The 16,014-nt window shown below is 38.9% G+C and overlaps 1 protein-coding gene across 2 annotated transcripts in view; it reads right to left on the reverse strand.

The window, feature by feature from the left end:
- DOC2B (double C2 domain beta) overlaps nucleotides 1-16,014 on the reverse strand; it is an 847,907-nt gene that overhangs the window by 14,209 nt on the left and 817,684 nt on the right. The gene's annotated exons all lie outside the window — the stretch shown is intronic.

The raw sequence follows: 16,014 nt of genomic DNA on the forward strand, positions 1-16,014 counted from the left end.
TATTTGTCCTGCATTGTGTAAGTCGCTGTTCTCTTGTTTATGTACTTTGAGCCTGATTCAGCAAGGGGGATCGGTATGAACGCATGTCTGGTGGTTCTAATCCCGACGCTGGAAGACCGGCGATTCTAATCCCGACAGGTAGGTATTTTAGTATTTACTAACCTAACCCCCCCCTAACCCTAACTCTCCCTTAGGGGTGCCTAACCCTATCCTCCCCCCCAAGTGCCTAACCCTAACCCCCCCTGTAAGTGCCTAAACCTAATCCCCCTCTTCACTGCAGCCTAAACCTAAGTCTCTCGGGGGGGTGGGGGGTGCCTAACCCTAACCTCCCCCTGGGGGTGCCTAACCCTAATCCCCCCTTCCCTTAACCTAACCCTGTCACTCCCGGGTGGGGGGTGTCTAACCCTAAGTCCCTCCGGGAGCCCCTAACCTAACCCTCCCCCTGGCGGCTGTCCACGCCCGGTGCCTGGCTTACCTTCGATCGGGATACCGGGCGTCAGGCTCCTGGCGTAGGTAAAATGACGCCTGGCGTAGGGATTTTGACGCCTGTCATTAGACCCTTGCCGGGATTAGACAGGATGCCGACGATCGGCATTTAGACTGCATATCCAGCAAGGAATGCAGTTGCTAATACACACGCAATCGGCCAATTGTTGCATACTGCACATGCGTATAAGTCGAACTTTCACTGCAATCAGGACTGTGATCGCAGAGACTAAGCAGACCCATCGCAGAGTGATTGACAGGAAGTGCCATTTGGGGGTGGTGATGAGAGGGTGATCGGCCGAACACAGGCGTGCCAGTGCGCTTGAATGCCATTTCAGGGGCGTGCATAAATTATCCACTGCGATGCCATATGCAGCTCGAGCACTGAGAGCGTGTGTGAGGATTAACAATTTCTGAGTAGGATCTGGGCTTGTGCAACTGTGTGTACGGGTGCGGTCTTACCGATTGTTTCACTATATTGCTAAGTTATACAAATGTGAGTAAGGGGAAGTGGGCGTCTACCACTACTTAAATATAAATCTGCATACAGTATGTGAGAGCCAAGTCCAGTGGCGATACTAGAGAGGGTGCAGCGTGTGGTCACTACAGGGCCTGAAGGTATGCAGGGCATGGAAATGCTGCCCCCTCTGAGCACCTTTCAACAAACACTAATCATTGGATACTATTGTTTCAGGACATTTTATGGTTAATATCAGGCTTGCCCACCCTCCCAATTTTAGCAGGAGGCTCCTGAAAGTACAGCTGCCTGTTTGAAAAATATATAAACCAAATGTTTATACATTGTTGACTCTGATATTTAAAACTGGCAGCCATGTTATGTTATTTAATAAAATAATAATAATAATAATTATATATATATATCCATAAAATGTCCTCAGACAATAGTTACCAATGATTAGTGTGTGAAGAAATGTGTTCAGAGGGAGCAGCTGTATATTTAGAGCTCCCTTATTTTGATATATCCAGTCACAGGCATTAACTGCGCTCTGAAAGGGCAATCACTGACAGCCATCCATTTATTGGCTGTGAATGCCCTTTCAAAGAGCAGTTAATAATGCCTGTGACACTGAGCACCCAGCCCCAGCCACCAGCATGGAGTGTATATGATGCAGTTCTTTTTCATTGGCTTACATTTGAGGCCACCGTGGGGGGAGAAAAGGCCACTACACCACTGCTGCCCTACACCTGCGCTGCAATCCCTGGTCAGTGCCGCGCTGCTGTTACCAGGCTCCGATCCGCTGTGCCTGATGCCGCCGTTGCCGCGCCCAAGCACACTCCGTGTGTGCACTGCTGACTAGCCGGTCACCGCTACCCACAACCCCACGGTGGCCGGTCTTTAAGTATCGTGGCATTGGTGGCCAGCCTTTAAGTATCATGGCGTCATGCGTCGTGACGTCACCTGCGGACTCCGCCCCCCGACATTCCAATCCAATGGTTTCAAGAAACCGGGAGTTGATGTAATGTTTGCAGGGGAGCGTGAGGCTTCAGTAAAAACCGGGAGCCTCCCACTAAAATCGGGAGGGTAGGCAACTATGCTTTGGTTATCACAGCAGTATAAGTTGAGATAGCTAGTTAACCCTGCTGATACATACAATTGTCTTTTGGAAATAGGTAAAACAAGCAGATTTAGGAGACATTTCAACAAGTGATATTCTTGTTCTCACTCACCAATCAATCAGCTCCTATCATTTTTCAATCACACGACAGTTAGGAGCGGATTGGATGAAGCACCATTTAAAATTAGTAATGAGTGATAACAAGAATATCACTCGTTGAAAAATCTGGGCCTTGATGAATGCCCATGTGCAGTAATGGTGCATACACACGTAGCGATTTAAAAGGAAGAGTTGAACGATAACGACATCGATATAGTTATTGTTACCGTTATCTTTCAAATCTTTCTTTTAAATGGTCCCTACCAACTTACCTTCGACCAGCGATGCGCGGCCACGTATGGATGATAGCGATATCGTCCGCATGCCGGTCAACTTGCTCAATATCGAGCAACTTACTATAGGGATCCGCTATAGCAGTCAGTAAGTAGTTGGTAGTGTGCTGGATGATCAATGATCATCCAGCATACCAGGGAGGGACGATCTGTCAGCAATATCACATTGCTGACAGATCGCTACATGTGTGCGCAGGGGCAGAAGTATGGGAAACAATGGAGGCACCTGCCGCCGGGCGCCAGTACTGAAGGGGCACCTCCTCCATCACCCACAATATATTCACCCCACTTAGGGCTGTAAATATGGGGGGTAGGGGGGCACTAAATGATAACCTGCCTTCGGGCACCTGGGATGAATTTACGCCACTGTGTGTGCACCATAAGGCAGATTCACAGACAGCAGTTAGAGATTGAATAATCTGGGTTCCATTGTCTGCAGTGTGTGGGATAGGGAAAGGGAAGGGGAGGTTGTGAAGTGCAGAATGTGCGTGGTCTGTTGTCCTGTGTACTAATAGAGTGTGTGTGTGTGTGTGTGGGATAGGGAAAGGGAAGGGGAGGTTGTGAAGTGCAGAATGTGCGTGGTCTGTTGTCCTGTGTACTAATAGTGTGTGTGTGTGTGTGTGTGTGTGTGTGTGTGTGTGTGTGTGTGTGGGATAGGGAAAGGGAAGGGGGGGTTGTGAAGTGCAGAATGTGCGTGGTCTGTTGTCCTCTGTTTTTCCTTTTTATATATTTTTTTTGTATTATTGTTTTTGCTCTTATGTTCTAAAGAAAAAGGAAAGTGTCACTCTGCAGTTTAAGGCTGAAGGAAGATGAATAAAGGAGGTGGTGTCGGAGTCCTGCAGATGTTCAGTGACAGCATGATTACCAGCCTCATATGTAGGATCCAGCACTGGTCTGCCAGTTATGGGCCGCTGCTGGTGGGAGAGTGCACAACAGTGAGGTCACATGAGACGTTATACAAGTGGGGAGTAGCCGGGACTACTTAGGTGTCTGGTGAGTCACAAGGCACTGGAGGTGTGCTTCAGTCCCTGTCTCCTCAGAGTGATGCAGATCTCTTTAAAAGGTATCAATATGCTCTGCAGGAGCTGCAGAACACAGTCAGATGAGAGGTATGTCTGGGAGCAGGAAGATGTCCTGAAAACGGAGGGTTTTTAATTCAGCTGTGGGAGCAAAACACATGTCCAGCCAAAATGGCAGCTAGGCCATTGCTCCCAATGCTGAGTTATGTAAAAGAAAAAAATATGAATCAGAAACTATCACAGATGGATTCGAGTTCATTGTAGGTAATGGTGCATTATGGAATAGTATGTGTTTGCCTATTCATTTGAATATCTCAGGGTATTACAGCTAAACTAATTAGAGAATCTGATCTACAGTATCTAGTGACATATCTCTATCTTAACCATGATGCACTGCTTGGTAAAACATTTTATACTCCATCTGTGTATATTACTGGCTGTTGTATTCTTTATTATAACATTTGTGGAAGCATGGTAGTTACATATGTATACTATTGGACTACTTACATCCAAGCCTAAAACAATTAAATTCAGCTTTCTTTAAAAGTTTGTATTTTGTATTCTTTTTTTTAATCTACACAGTGTACTGTATCAGATTATGGTCCATTAGTATAATACACATACAATTGCAGATCCACTTCATTCTACTTCTTGGTGCATAATATGTGTATTGTATTTCATACATAGCACAGTATAGCTGTGTGTGCACAATTGCTCTTATTTACTTATCCACATACAATAGATGCAGTATGTAAACATGGCTCTCTCCATATGACACCACCTCTATCCTTCTTAAGCTTTTCCTTTTCTCATTCCCCTAGACCTGGGGGCCGGCTTCTGTGTCCTTCTTCCTCCCTGTTGCACCATATGGGCCATTCTTCCTGAGCCCTCTATCTCCTTCTCGTCGTCCAAGGTCCATTCTATTTGTCTCTTCCACCCAGTACACATACAAGGCACAGTCATCTACCATCCCCCTGGTCCAGTTTACCAATGCCTCAATAATTTGACACTTGCTCCCACACTTCCTCTTCACTAAACTTAACTACCTGAGATATTTTAACATCCTGATTGGCAGCACCACTGACACTGCTGCCTCCAGACATCTCTACATCTCATCCTCACTTAGGGCTAAATGTAATAGGTTGAGTTTTATTTTCAAAATGGGAAAACATCTGGGTGAGAGTTTAAATTGTGAGAGTTTTTGATTCTGAAAAATATGCGAGTTTTCGTGTTCTCGGACTGTATTACTTTGCCTGAGTTTAAAGAGTGTCAGAGTTCACTGCTAAACTCTCACATTTTCTAAACTCTCACCCTATTACATTTTGCCCTTAGTGTTTCAAAATGGAAAAAAGACGCCCTTTACCCCACCTCTCTCTCTAACTACTGAACAATCGCTCACCTTTCCTTTGACCCAAGCTTCTGACCATCTTGTTTACAATTACCTCACTAGTTTCTTCTCCTTTACAATCCCTACTCAACCAACCTCCATCTCCCCTGACTCCTATGAAACTGTCCTTACCAAGATCACACATTATCTTCTCACTTCCAAGTCTATGGGGTAAACTTACTAAAGTGAAAGTTTTTAGAAGTGGATATGTTGCCCATAGCAACCAATCAGATTCTAGCTATTATCTTCTAGAAGGTGCTAGTTAAATGTTAAGTAGCATCTCATTGGTTGCTATGGGCAACATCTCAATTTAGTAAATATACCCCTAAGGGCACTTTCCATACTTATCCTTCTGGACCATTCTGTGGATTTCAAGACCATTGACAATGTCTTCTTATTATATACCTTCTACATTTTTCTCCACATTTCCAATTCCTCCTCTTCTAGGGGTACTACCACTCCCTACACTGTTAGGACTGTTTGAGCTGAATCCCTTATCAGCATTGGAGGGCTCCCATACTGCTTGTTGGCAGTTGTGAAGAATGTGAGGACGCACAAGAAGATGGAATCCTATCATCCAGGCCCAGTTACCAAGCGTCACCACAACTGTCATTATAGACTATCTACATTATAAACCAATGCAATGTGAATTACATTAATAAGTTGATAGATTTATGGTATATGGATGGCAGATCTACAGTAAAAAGGTCGACAGTCAATGGGTTGATACCAGAAGGTTGACAGGGTCATTAGGTCAACAGATGATTTGTCGACTTAGTGACTTAGGTCGACAGGGTTAAAAGGGCAACATTCAACTGGTTGACACAAAAAAGGCTGACACAAGGTTTTTTTTATGATTTTAAGGTTAGGGTTATGCTAAAATAACAAAAAAATAATGATTCAACATTTTTTGTGTCAACCAGTTGACTGACGACCTTTTAACCCTGTGGATCTTTTAGCCCTGCCACTGTCGACCAAGTACCTGTCGAACTAATCACCCTGTTAACCTATTGCCTGTCGACTTTCTGGTGTAAACTCATTGACTGTCAACATTTTTAATGTAGACCTATGTCAAAGACTAATTTACATAATTCCATATTTACATGTGCTTTATGATGTATAATGAAGCAGTTCATGAGATTCAATAGGGCATTTGCACGTCCATTTTGTTTCTCTGTTCAAACTCACATTTAAATGGAAATTAGTGTGTGTCTTTAAGGCCGCTCCCAAGGAAGACTGTTTATCTAACACAGTGAACAAGAGCTTGCCCATATATGTATACTTGTGTTGAAGAACAACACTCAGACTAAATATGGGGATGTAGCACGCCATGAGTATCTCTTAAAAGAATTCAGTTTCGATTCTGATTGCCAAGGAGGAGCTAGCAAGAACAAGCTTTGTCTATCTGATAATGTCAGTGGCTGTACAGGGGGGGCGTATTACATGAATATTGTAATAAGGTATAAGTACTGTGTGACAATGTCAATGGGTGTTGACTGCTGCATTAACCCTGGGGAATACATAATTTCTCCCAGTTAAGGGTTTGATCTATTTATTTAATTAATAAAATGACAAATTATTAAGTATACTGGATTGGAGTCTATATTACTTATTATGGAACAACACCTGGTAAAAGGTAAATTTAAACAGCTGGAGGCACTGCTATTGCTTTACGACATCCATCGTCCCAAATGCACCTGACAGGTTTCCTCACTACCTCAACAATGGGAGAGGAGTGGCTGTACCTGCTGTCTGGCCAGCAGCTGGGACATCCAATCTTCAAAATCTTCGTGAGTATCAGAATTAATTATATATATACAGTATGTGTATATATGTATATTTCCGTGCTCCGAGGTATTATATAAGAATGAGAAGAAACGGGTGACCAGGTGGCGAGGGGGTGTAGCTAAAGTTGAACTCAGAGATGATTTTATATTGTGTGTTGTTGCATTTAAGTAATATTGCTGAAAACAGAGGTAACTGTATTAAGATGCTTTAATAATTTTAGACTGTGGACTGATCACCCACAGTTCAAGGTTTATTTAATGTTTGTGTAGTGAAGAATATACAAATTATGAATATATAAAATGTGGAGATGTACCTGTATTTCGACAGACAGACGTCTCGCAAGAGGTAATACAAATCAGTGCTTATATTTTCTTGAAGAAAAACAGGTGATCATAGAAAGCTTATTCTGTTCTATGAATGTGGTTAAAATGATAAGAGATGATAAAATGTACAGTCAGGTCCATAAATATTGGGACATTGACAGAATTTTCATATTTTGGCCTCTATTCACCACCACAATGGCTTTGAAATGAAACAAACAAGATGTGCTTTAACTGCAGACTTTCAGATTTAATTTGAGTGTAATTACATCCAAATCAGGTGAACGGTGTAGGAATTACAACGGTTTCTATATGTGCCTCCCACTTTTTAAGGGGCCAAAAGTAATGGGACTATCAACTCAAGAGCTAATTCATGGACAGGTGTGGGCTATTCCCTCATTATTTCATTATCAATTAAGCAGGTAAAAGGTCTGGACTTGATTCTAGGTGTGACATTTGCATATGGAATCAGTTGCTGTCGACTCTCAATATAAGATCCAAAGAGCTGTCACTATCAGTGAAGCAAGCCATCTATGGCTGAAAAATCAAAACAAACCCATCAGAGAGATAGCAATAACATTAGGTGTGGCCAAATCAACTGTTTGGAACATTCTTAAAAAGAAAGAACACACCGGAGAGCTCAGCAACACCAAAAGAACCGGAAGACCACGGAAAACAACTGTGGTGGTTGACAGAAGAATTATTTCCCTGGTGAAGAAAAACCCCTTCACAACAGTTGGCCAAATCAAGAACACTCTCCAGGAGGTAGGTGTATATGTGTCAAAGTCAACAATCAAGAGAAGACTTCACAAGAGTGAATATAGAGGGTTCACCACAAGATGTAAACCATTGGTGAGCCACAAAAACAGAAAGACCAGATTAGAGTTTGCCAAACAACATCTAAAAAACCCAGTACAATTCTGGAACAACATCCTATGGACAGATGAGACAAAGATCAACTTGTACCAGAGTGATGGGAAGAGAAGAGTATGGAGAAGGAAAGGAACTGCTCATGATCCAAAACATACCACCTCATCAGTGAAGCATGGTGGTGGTAGTGTCATGGCATGGGCATGTATGGCTGCCAATGGAACTGGTTCCCTTGTATTTATTGATGATGTGACTGCTGACAAAAGCAGCAGAATGAATTCTGAAGTGTTTTGGGCAATATTATATGCTCATATTCAGTCAAATGCTTCAGAAATCATTGGACGGTGCTTCACAGTGCAGATGGACAATGACCCGAAGCATACTGCAAAAGCAAACAAAGAGTTTTTTAAGGCTAAAAAGTGGAATGTTATGCAATGGCCAAGTCAATCCCCTGACCTGAATCCGACTGAGCATGCATTTCACTTGATGAAGACAAAACTGAAGGGAAAATGCCCCAAGAAGAAGCAGGAACTGAAGACATTTGCAGTAGAGGGCTTGGCAGAGCATCACCAGGGATGACACCCAGCGTCTGGTGATGTCTATGCGTTCCAGACTTCAGGCTGTAATTGCCTGCAAAGGATTTGCAACAAAGTATTAAAAAGTGAAAGTTAGATTTAGGATTGTTTAGTTTGTCCCATCACTTTTGGCCCCTTAAAAAGTGAGAGGCACATATAGAAACCATTGTAATTCCTACACCGTTCACCTGATTTGGATGTAATTACCCTCAAATTAAATCTGAAAGTCTGCAGTTAAAGCACATCTTGTTTGTTTAATTTCAAAGCTATTGTGGTGGTGAATAGAGGCCAAAATATGAAAATTCTGTCAATGTCCCAATATTTATGGACCTGACTGTATATTCCAGTGGATGGAAATAACAGCGCAGCGTAAAGTGTGAATTTGTAATGTTTACATAATTGGTATAAGTAATATATAATTAATTGCAGAGATAAGCCCGCGCGCTTGCGGAATTCATGTCTTTAAACTCTACACTTTCTTAAACAAATGTATGTTGTTGGGAACACAATGGCAGGCTGCCGCTGCTATTGCTATTTCTATAATTGTGTCAGTAATGTTTAAAAATATTCTAAAATCCTTAAAATAGTATTATCAGATAGTTATAGAGACGTAGTAACTGTGAAAACACATTGTCACGGAATCTGTGTCAGTGTAAAGTTTACATGGTTAAATAGAAGATGAATCAAGAAAAAGAAAACAGTACAAGCTAAATTTATGTTATTATTGCCAAGAGAAGAGAAGAGAAAAAAAAGTGCTTAGAAGATCAGAATGTCCCGGACAAAAGACAGAGTTTACAAAAGCAAGAGAACTATAAAGGCTTATAGAATTCTTACATTATCATTGTTACATAAACCAATAGAGAATGTTTGAAAACAGCTAATTTTTAGAAATGTGATTTTTGAGATAAATAGTACTGATATTATTACTGACCATAAGCCAAATGTTTAATGCTACGTTATACCAGGCTAAATAAGAAATATTTGAGACAGTTGCTGATAATCATAAATTACATGCTTAAGGGACTTTTTAAGGATAGGTTGAATGATGCATAACGTAATAGGGTAACATTTTAATATCTAGAGTGGGAAGAACTATCCTTTAACATAATTATTAACTTTAAACACTTAATTGACGATTTTTCCAGCAAATCCGGTCAGAAATTGCCTGGTCTGCAGGAAAGTCCGGGTAGTCAGAAAAGATTCATTCTGCACATATATAGAATATAGAACAAATTTTCTCTTCAAAAACACAGCCAGGGGATGCGGACACACCTTGTCAGCTGAAGTACAGCTGGCTGCGTTCGCATCAAAACTGACAACGTCAGTTAAGTGGTTAAAAGGGGGATGACAGACGCAGATCTTGTGCAGAGCGGAGATGTCGGGTTGGAAGATATTTTGAGATAAGTGAAGAGTTGTATGTTGGTGTGGTTTGGTTAATAGCTTTATGCGTGAGTGTAAGTATTTTAAATTGAATACGGTAGAAGACCGGCAGCCAATAAAGGGACTGACAGAGTGGATTAGCGGACACTGAATGTTTGGTGAGAAAGATCAACCTCGCAGCTGCATTCACAATGTATTATAGTAGGGAGGAACTGTTTTTGGGAAGTCCAATAATGAGACTATTACAATTGTCAATGAGGAAATAATGACTGCATGTGTTAGATTTGTTGCATTGATCTTGCGTAAGATAGGGTCGAAATTTTGGCTATGTTTTTTAGATGTATGTAACAGAATTTAGAGACAGATTGAATGTGAGAAACATGAGACAGTTTATAGTCAAGGATGACAGCTAGGCAGCGAGCTTGTGAAGTGGCGTTGATTGTCGAGTCGTCGAGTTGTCAACAGTTATAAAGATATCAGGATGGTAACTACTATTGGCTGGTAGATATATAATTAATTCTGTTCTGGATATATTAAATTTTGAGGTGGTGAGATGACATTCCAAGATGTAATGGTGGAGAGATATTCAGTGGCACAGACGAGTGCAGTTAGTGACAAATCTGGGGAGGATAGGTAAATTTGAGTATCGTCCGCATATAAATGATACTGAAAACTAAAAGAGCTAATTAGTTTGCCTTGTAATGATAACTGTTTAACTTAATCAATATTTTCAGAGTGAGAAACTGTCTGTCTGTGTACTTTGTGCGTCAGTGTGAGTTTCACTCTCTCTGTATACCCCTCCCAGATCGAAAAGCTGCACCGAAAAAAAAAAGTTTTCAAGGAAATACTTTAACTATCTCAGAGCATGAGACTGTGGGCCTTATTCAGAGCCGGACGCTATTTGCACTCGCTCGTTCAGAAAAAGGGGCTGGCTATTTAAATTGAGCGCTCGCTCTTTGCGGTCTGTTGACGCCTCTATGTCTGAGCGAGCGAACGAAACATGCGCTCGCTATTTTGTAAAGACGCCCCCTGGCCACTCGCATCCTACGTCATCGCCGCTATTTATTAGATTAATCGAGTACATCGAAAGGCGTCTGAACTGCTCGCAGTGCTTGTGGTTGGAAGAAACAACCAAGTGACGTGGTCGATGACCCTGCTTTGTTAATTATGCACACCCTTAAAACGCCCATTTTGACCATTTGGCACGCCTGCGTTCGGATTACCACTCCACGTTTTCAAGCACCTTCCCCTGTTACCACCCACAAACGCCTCATCCTGTCACTCAAATTAGCAGGCACTCGCTATTTTGTGAGCGCTCGATTTCCGACCGCAATGACTGGTTGGCGCATGCGCATTACGACCCATACGCATGCGCAGTTGTACGAACATCGCTTGGAGCGAACAAGGGGCCGCTCACGAGCGGCTCTGAATCAGGCCCAGTGTCTGTATTCTTGCATCATAGGTTTCTTTTGTACCTCAGCCAGGGTACTGATAAAAGAAAGTTATGAAATATACTTTTTAGTAGATACGCAGTATCTATATAATGTTTTAATAAAGCAAAAGGATATATTCTGAAAATTTTACAAACATTTTTAATATTTGCAAAATAATCTGCAATTTTTTTTGTTCTTACAGATGACTCAGTCCTTATCTAACAGTGATCTGTGGTTATATTCAAAGTTATTTTAAACTTCAATAAGAGATACTAACAAACAATTGTGTTTCTTTTGCAGAAGCAAGTTAAAAGTTTAATGAGACAAAATCCAACTGTATACTGATAATTTTAAATATACAGGATGTTGTTTTCCAGCAGGTTGAAGACATTTATTTCCTTAAAGGGTGGCATTAATTGTTATGTTGAATTGCATCTATTTGTTTTACATACTGTTATTCAGATATTTAATAGTGCTAAAGTTAAACATGTTCCTACAGCCAGATTTTCTCGATGGGGATAATATTTTAGACTCATATCAAACTTACATATGTCATATTTTCTATTGTGCTACATTGATTATCTTTATCCTCAACAGGGGGGAATATGGTTGATAATGGTTAATGGTGAGGAAAAAGGAAGACAATGAACATGTTTGCAATAATGAAATATAAAAATATTTTTCAGTAATGGAAAGTGTCATTAGATAATCATGACTTAGTTCTCTTTGCTGATGATAGCTGTTTCAGACAGATATATAATGTTTGTTTTTTTTTGGAGACAGGGTATTCATTACAGTAACTAACACATTCAACGTAGTTAGCTGAATGTAATGTACAGAATTGATTATAGCAATTGGAAGCATAGGTGTTACCGCATAGCTTCTGGGAACTACAATTATACATGTATGAACAGTTAAAGAACTGAAAGAAGCAATATGTTTACCAAAAATAAGTTGCAGTAATTAAGTGTCAGGTACATGCTAAACTGATATTATTTCCATGGGTAACATATTACAGGGTAGTATGAAAGGTAATTTTAAGTACATATGATGAGCCAGTTATAGAAACTCAGTTGATGTTGTTTAAGAATATCATAATTTGACCAATTAAGACAATATCAGGAAAATACTTCTCACAATGAGGTCAATGTTTGGAAATTAAAGCATTGTTACAAGAAAAGATGATAATGGGTATTTGAGTGGAATTGAAATCATTACAAGCCATATAGAGGTTGTTCATGGGTTAGTACATTTAAGAGCAGACAATATGAATCGCATTGTACAATCTTACTGGTATGCTCGAGCCAGATATGAAGTGAAAATGTGAATGTTTATGTAATTTGGTTGATAAATAATGTAGAGAAAATGATACCTACTAAAACATTTTCAAGGTACTATTGATAATTGATTTTATTCAGTTACCAATGAAGTATGTTGATTAAAAAGGATTGAAGTATGTTGATTAAAAAGAAGATTAAAGTATGTTCTTGTTAATGTTTCAGGATGTTTTAAAATATAGTGTTAGCATGTTTTTGGAGTTTACTGAATTTGTTTCTCTAATGCTAAGAGAAGAGATTTTGGAGGAATTTGTATGTAAGGTATAGTTTGCTTACTGTAAGTGTTATTGAAAGTTACAGGGGAAGTTTTTCAAATAAGTGAAATGATGGGAATAGAATCAAAGTTACACACAATGGTGTTATAAGCAATAGATTAGTTAAACTTAAAAAAGAGACAGGAATGGCATTGGTTGAAGGCCTATATTTGGTGCTTCATAGTAATAGAATCACACCTGAGCCTTATCTCAATCTCTCCTTATTAATTGTTTTTTTGAACTACAATCAAGATGTGTTACTAAACCAAAGACTAATTTGAAATGATAATATGATTTGACTGTTCAATATTTTATACAACTGTCTAAGCAGCTACAACAAGAAGACTTTCGGGGAAGCTCAACAGGATATTCAACCAACATCCGCATTTGATGCAGAAGATGAAATACAGTCTAGAGACTATGATGGTATGATGAGAAGTTTGTTACATTCTGGTTCCCTTACAGATCAATGGGATGGTCCTTGGTATGGCAAAGTGATGCTGACAACAGATACAGCTATAAAGTATGCTGAGAAGGACACCTGGATCCATGGCTCACATTGAAAAAGGTCAGAGAGTGATCAAGCTTGAAGGGGACTTATTCTCAGACTCAAGTGTTGATATAAAGACTGTGATATAAGACTAAGTTGCATTTATGAGAACTCTTCAATCAAGGTGGAGATTATTGCTCACAATAGACTTTGATATAGACTGATGACAAAGGAAACTTACATTTTTCTTAGCTGCTTGATGGAAACAATCGTGTTTATTGGAACATTGAGACTTATTTTTTTTTGGAGAGAGGGCGAGCAAGGGTTCATGGTCTGGTATGACTACACATCCAGTAGTGTGGATGATGTGATTATTCTAATAAGTCCATTCCTTCATCTTTTCTAAGCAAGGAAAATGATCGGTATCAGAAATCTGATTTATCATCTATTGAAAAGTGCATTTGCATTTACTGTACTAAACCAGGAGAAAGGTGTATACTATGGTGTATGGATATTATTCAAAAGAGTATCCAATTTTACAAAAATATTCATTGATAGGTAAACTATTAAATGCTACCATTCTTGAGTTGAAATATACTGAAAATACTAAGATAACAAATATAAAAACATGTGAGAATTGTGTAATTAAAAATTGAAAAAAAACAGGAAAAAGGGTTACTGATAACTATAACTTGACAAAACCATTAGTAATTGTGTTATTTTCATATGTAAGTGAATGCATTCTATTTTGTTTTAATAAGAAAGTATATGAAATGAAGCAGACTGCACCTCAGATTTGAGTAACTGCAGGAATGTTTACTAGTCCAATACAAGTAGAAAATGTTGAATCAGAATATTGTAATAAAATCTTTACTGTGTACAAACCTTAAGTTCCTTGCTATAATGAACAATGCAAGGAAGATTTTAAGAGGACTAAATGCTTATTACGTACAATGTATTTTTACAATGAGGCATTTGATTATACACTGCTAGGGATTAGTCCTAATAGTGAGTGTTTCAAATAGTGATACAGATCATATAGTTCAGACATATTAGGAATGTTAGTTACTACCATGACATTTGGGTTTGATGTTATTTTCTTGTTACCAGATTATCTTTATTACCTATGAGGAAAGTATGCTTACAAATTATTGCCAATTAATTCAGAAGATATTTCCTTTTTAGGCAAACTGATACTACAATTTTATGTTATAACTTATAATAATTTGTGATAAGTTATTTTGCAGGATGCCAGATGTTTTGCAAGAGATATTGATCCAGTGAATAAAAATAAATTTCCCTGATTGATACTTCAGTGAGACATCATGTTGGTACAACCTTTGCTAACATCCTTACGTATGATAATTGGGGATATTTGGATATTCAACATAAAATTATTGAACTGGACAAATTTATTGACAATGATATTGGACTTTATATGATAAGACATTCATATATATTGGACATTTATTTAAAAATATTCCGGAATGAACTGTTACTACAATACCGTTACACCGCCCATAATTGATTGCTTAATTGTACAGACTGGAGGATATTGTCGAACTTTTTATACAAATCATGAAATTCACTGTTGAAATTATTTGACCAATAATACTACAGATGAAGAAGGCATTATTATCAATTACATAAATGAGGCTTATGCTATAAAAGAAGAATTTCTATGAATACATTATGATAAAGACTCTAAAGTGATTTATGATGATCATGATTAGATACTAGTTTTGATTTTCAGGTTTAGAAATGTTTTTTAACATATTTTATGTACAAAGTTTTTTTCTTGAAATCTTAATCCAGATTTTTTTTTGTAGTTGGCCTATGCTGTATTCAGATGGCTACTTTAAAAAAAATGAATGAAAACATACAAGAAATGGAGATGAGATATAGCACATGTAATTAATGTGCTTATCTAAGGGTGGAGCTGTCAAAGACTAATTTACATAATTCCATATTTACATATGCTTTATGATGTATAATGAAGCAGTTCATGAGATTCAATAGGGCATTTGCACATCCATTTTGTTTCTCTGTCCAAACTCACATTTAAATGGAAATTAGTGTGTGTCTTTAAGGCCGCTCCCAAGGAAGACTGTTTATCTAACACAGTGAACAAGAGCTTGCCCATATGTATACTTGTGTTGAAGAACAACACTCAGACTAAATATGGGGATGTAGCACGCCATGAGTATCTCTTAAAAGAATTCAGTTTCGATTCTGATTGCCAAGGAGGAGCTAGCAAGAACAAGCTTTGTCTATCTGATAATGTCAGTGGCTGTACAGGGGGGGCGTATTACATGAATATTGTAATAAGGTATAAGTACTGTGTGACAATGTCAATGGGTGTTGACTGCTGCATTAACCCTGGGGAATACATTATTTCTCCCAGTTAAGGGCTTGATCTATTTATTTAATTAATAAAATGACAAATTATTAAGTATACTGGATTGGAGTCTATATTACTTATTATGGAACAACCCCATGGTAAAAGGTAAATTTAAACACCTATCAATCCACACCCCTGAGTTAATTACAATGGGTATGTATAATTTACATGTCTATTAACTTACATGGATATCTATTAATGTACAGAGTGTATAATCATGTGATTGAGTGTAAATTAATTATGTGTAAAATGTTATCAAGAAACATCAGATATTGTAACTATCTGAGACAACCTACCATCAGTAT

This window comes from Taudactylus pleione, unplaced genomic scaffold, assembly GCF_031769625.1.
Source record: "Taudactylus pleione unplaced genomic scaffold, aTauple2 ptg000487l, whole genome shotgun sequence".
Taxonomy (NCBI): Eukaryota; Metazoa; Chordata; class Amphibia; order Anura; family Myobatrachidae; genus Taudactylus; species Taudactylus pleione.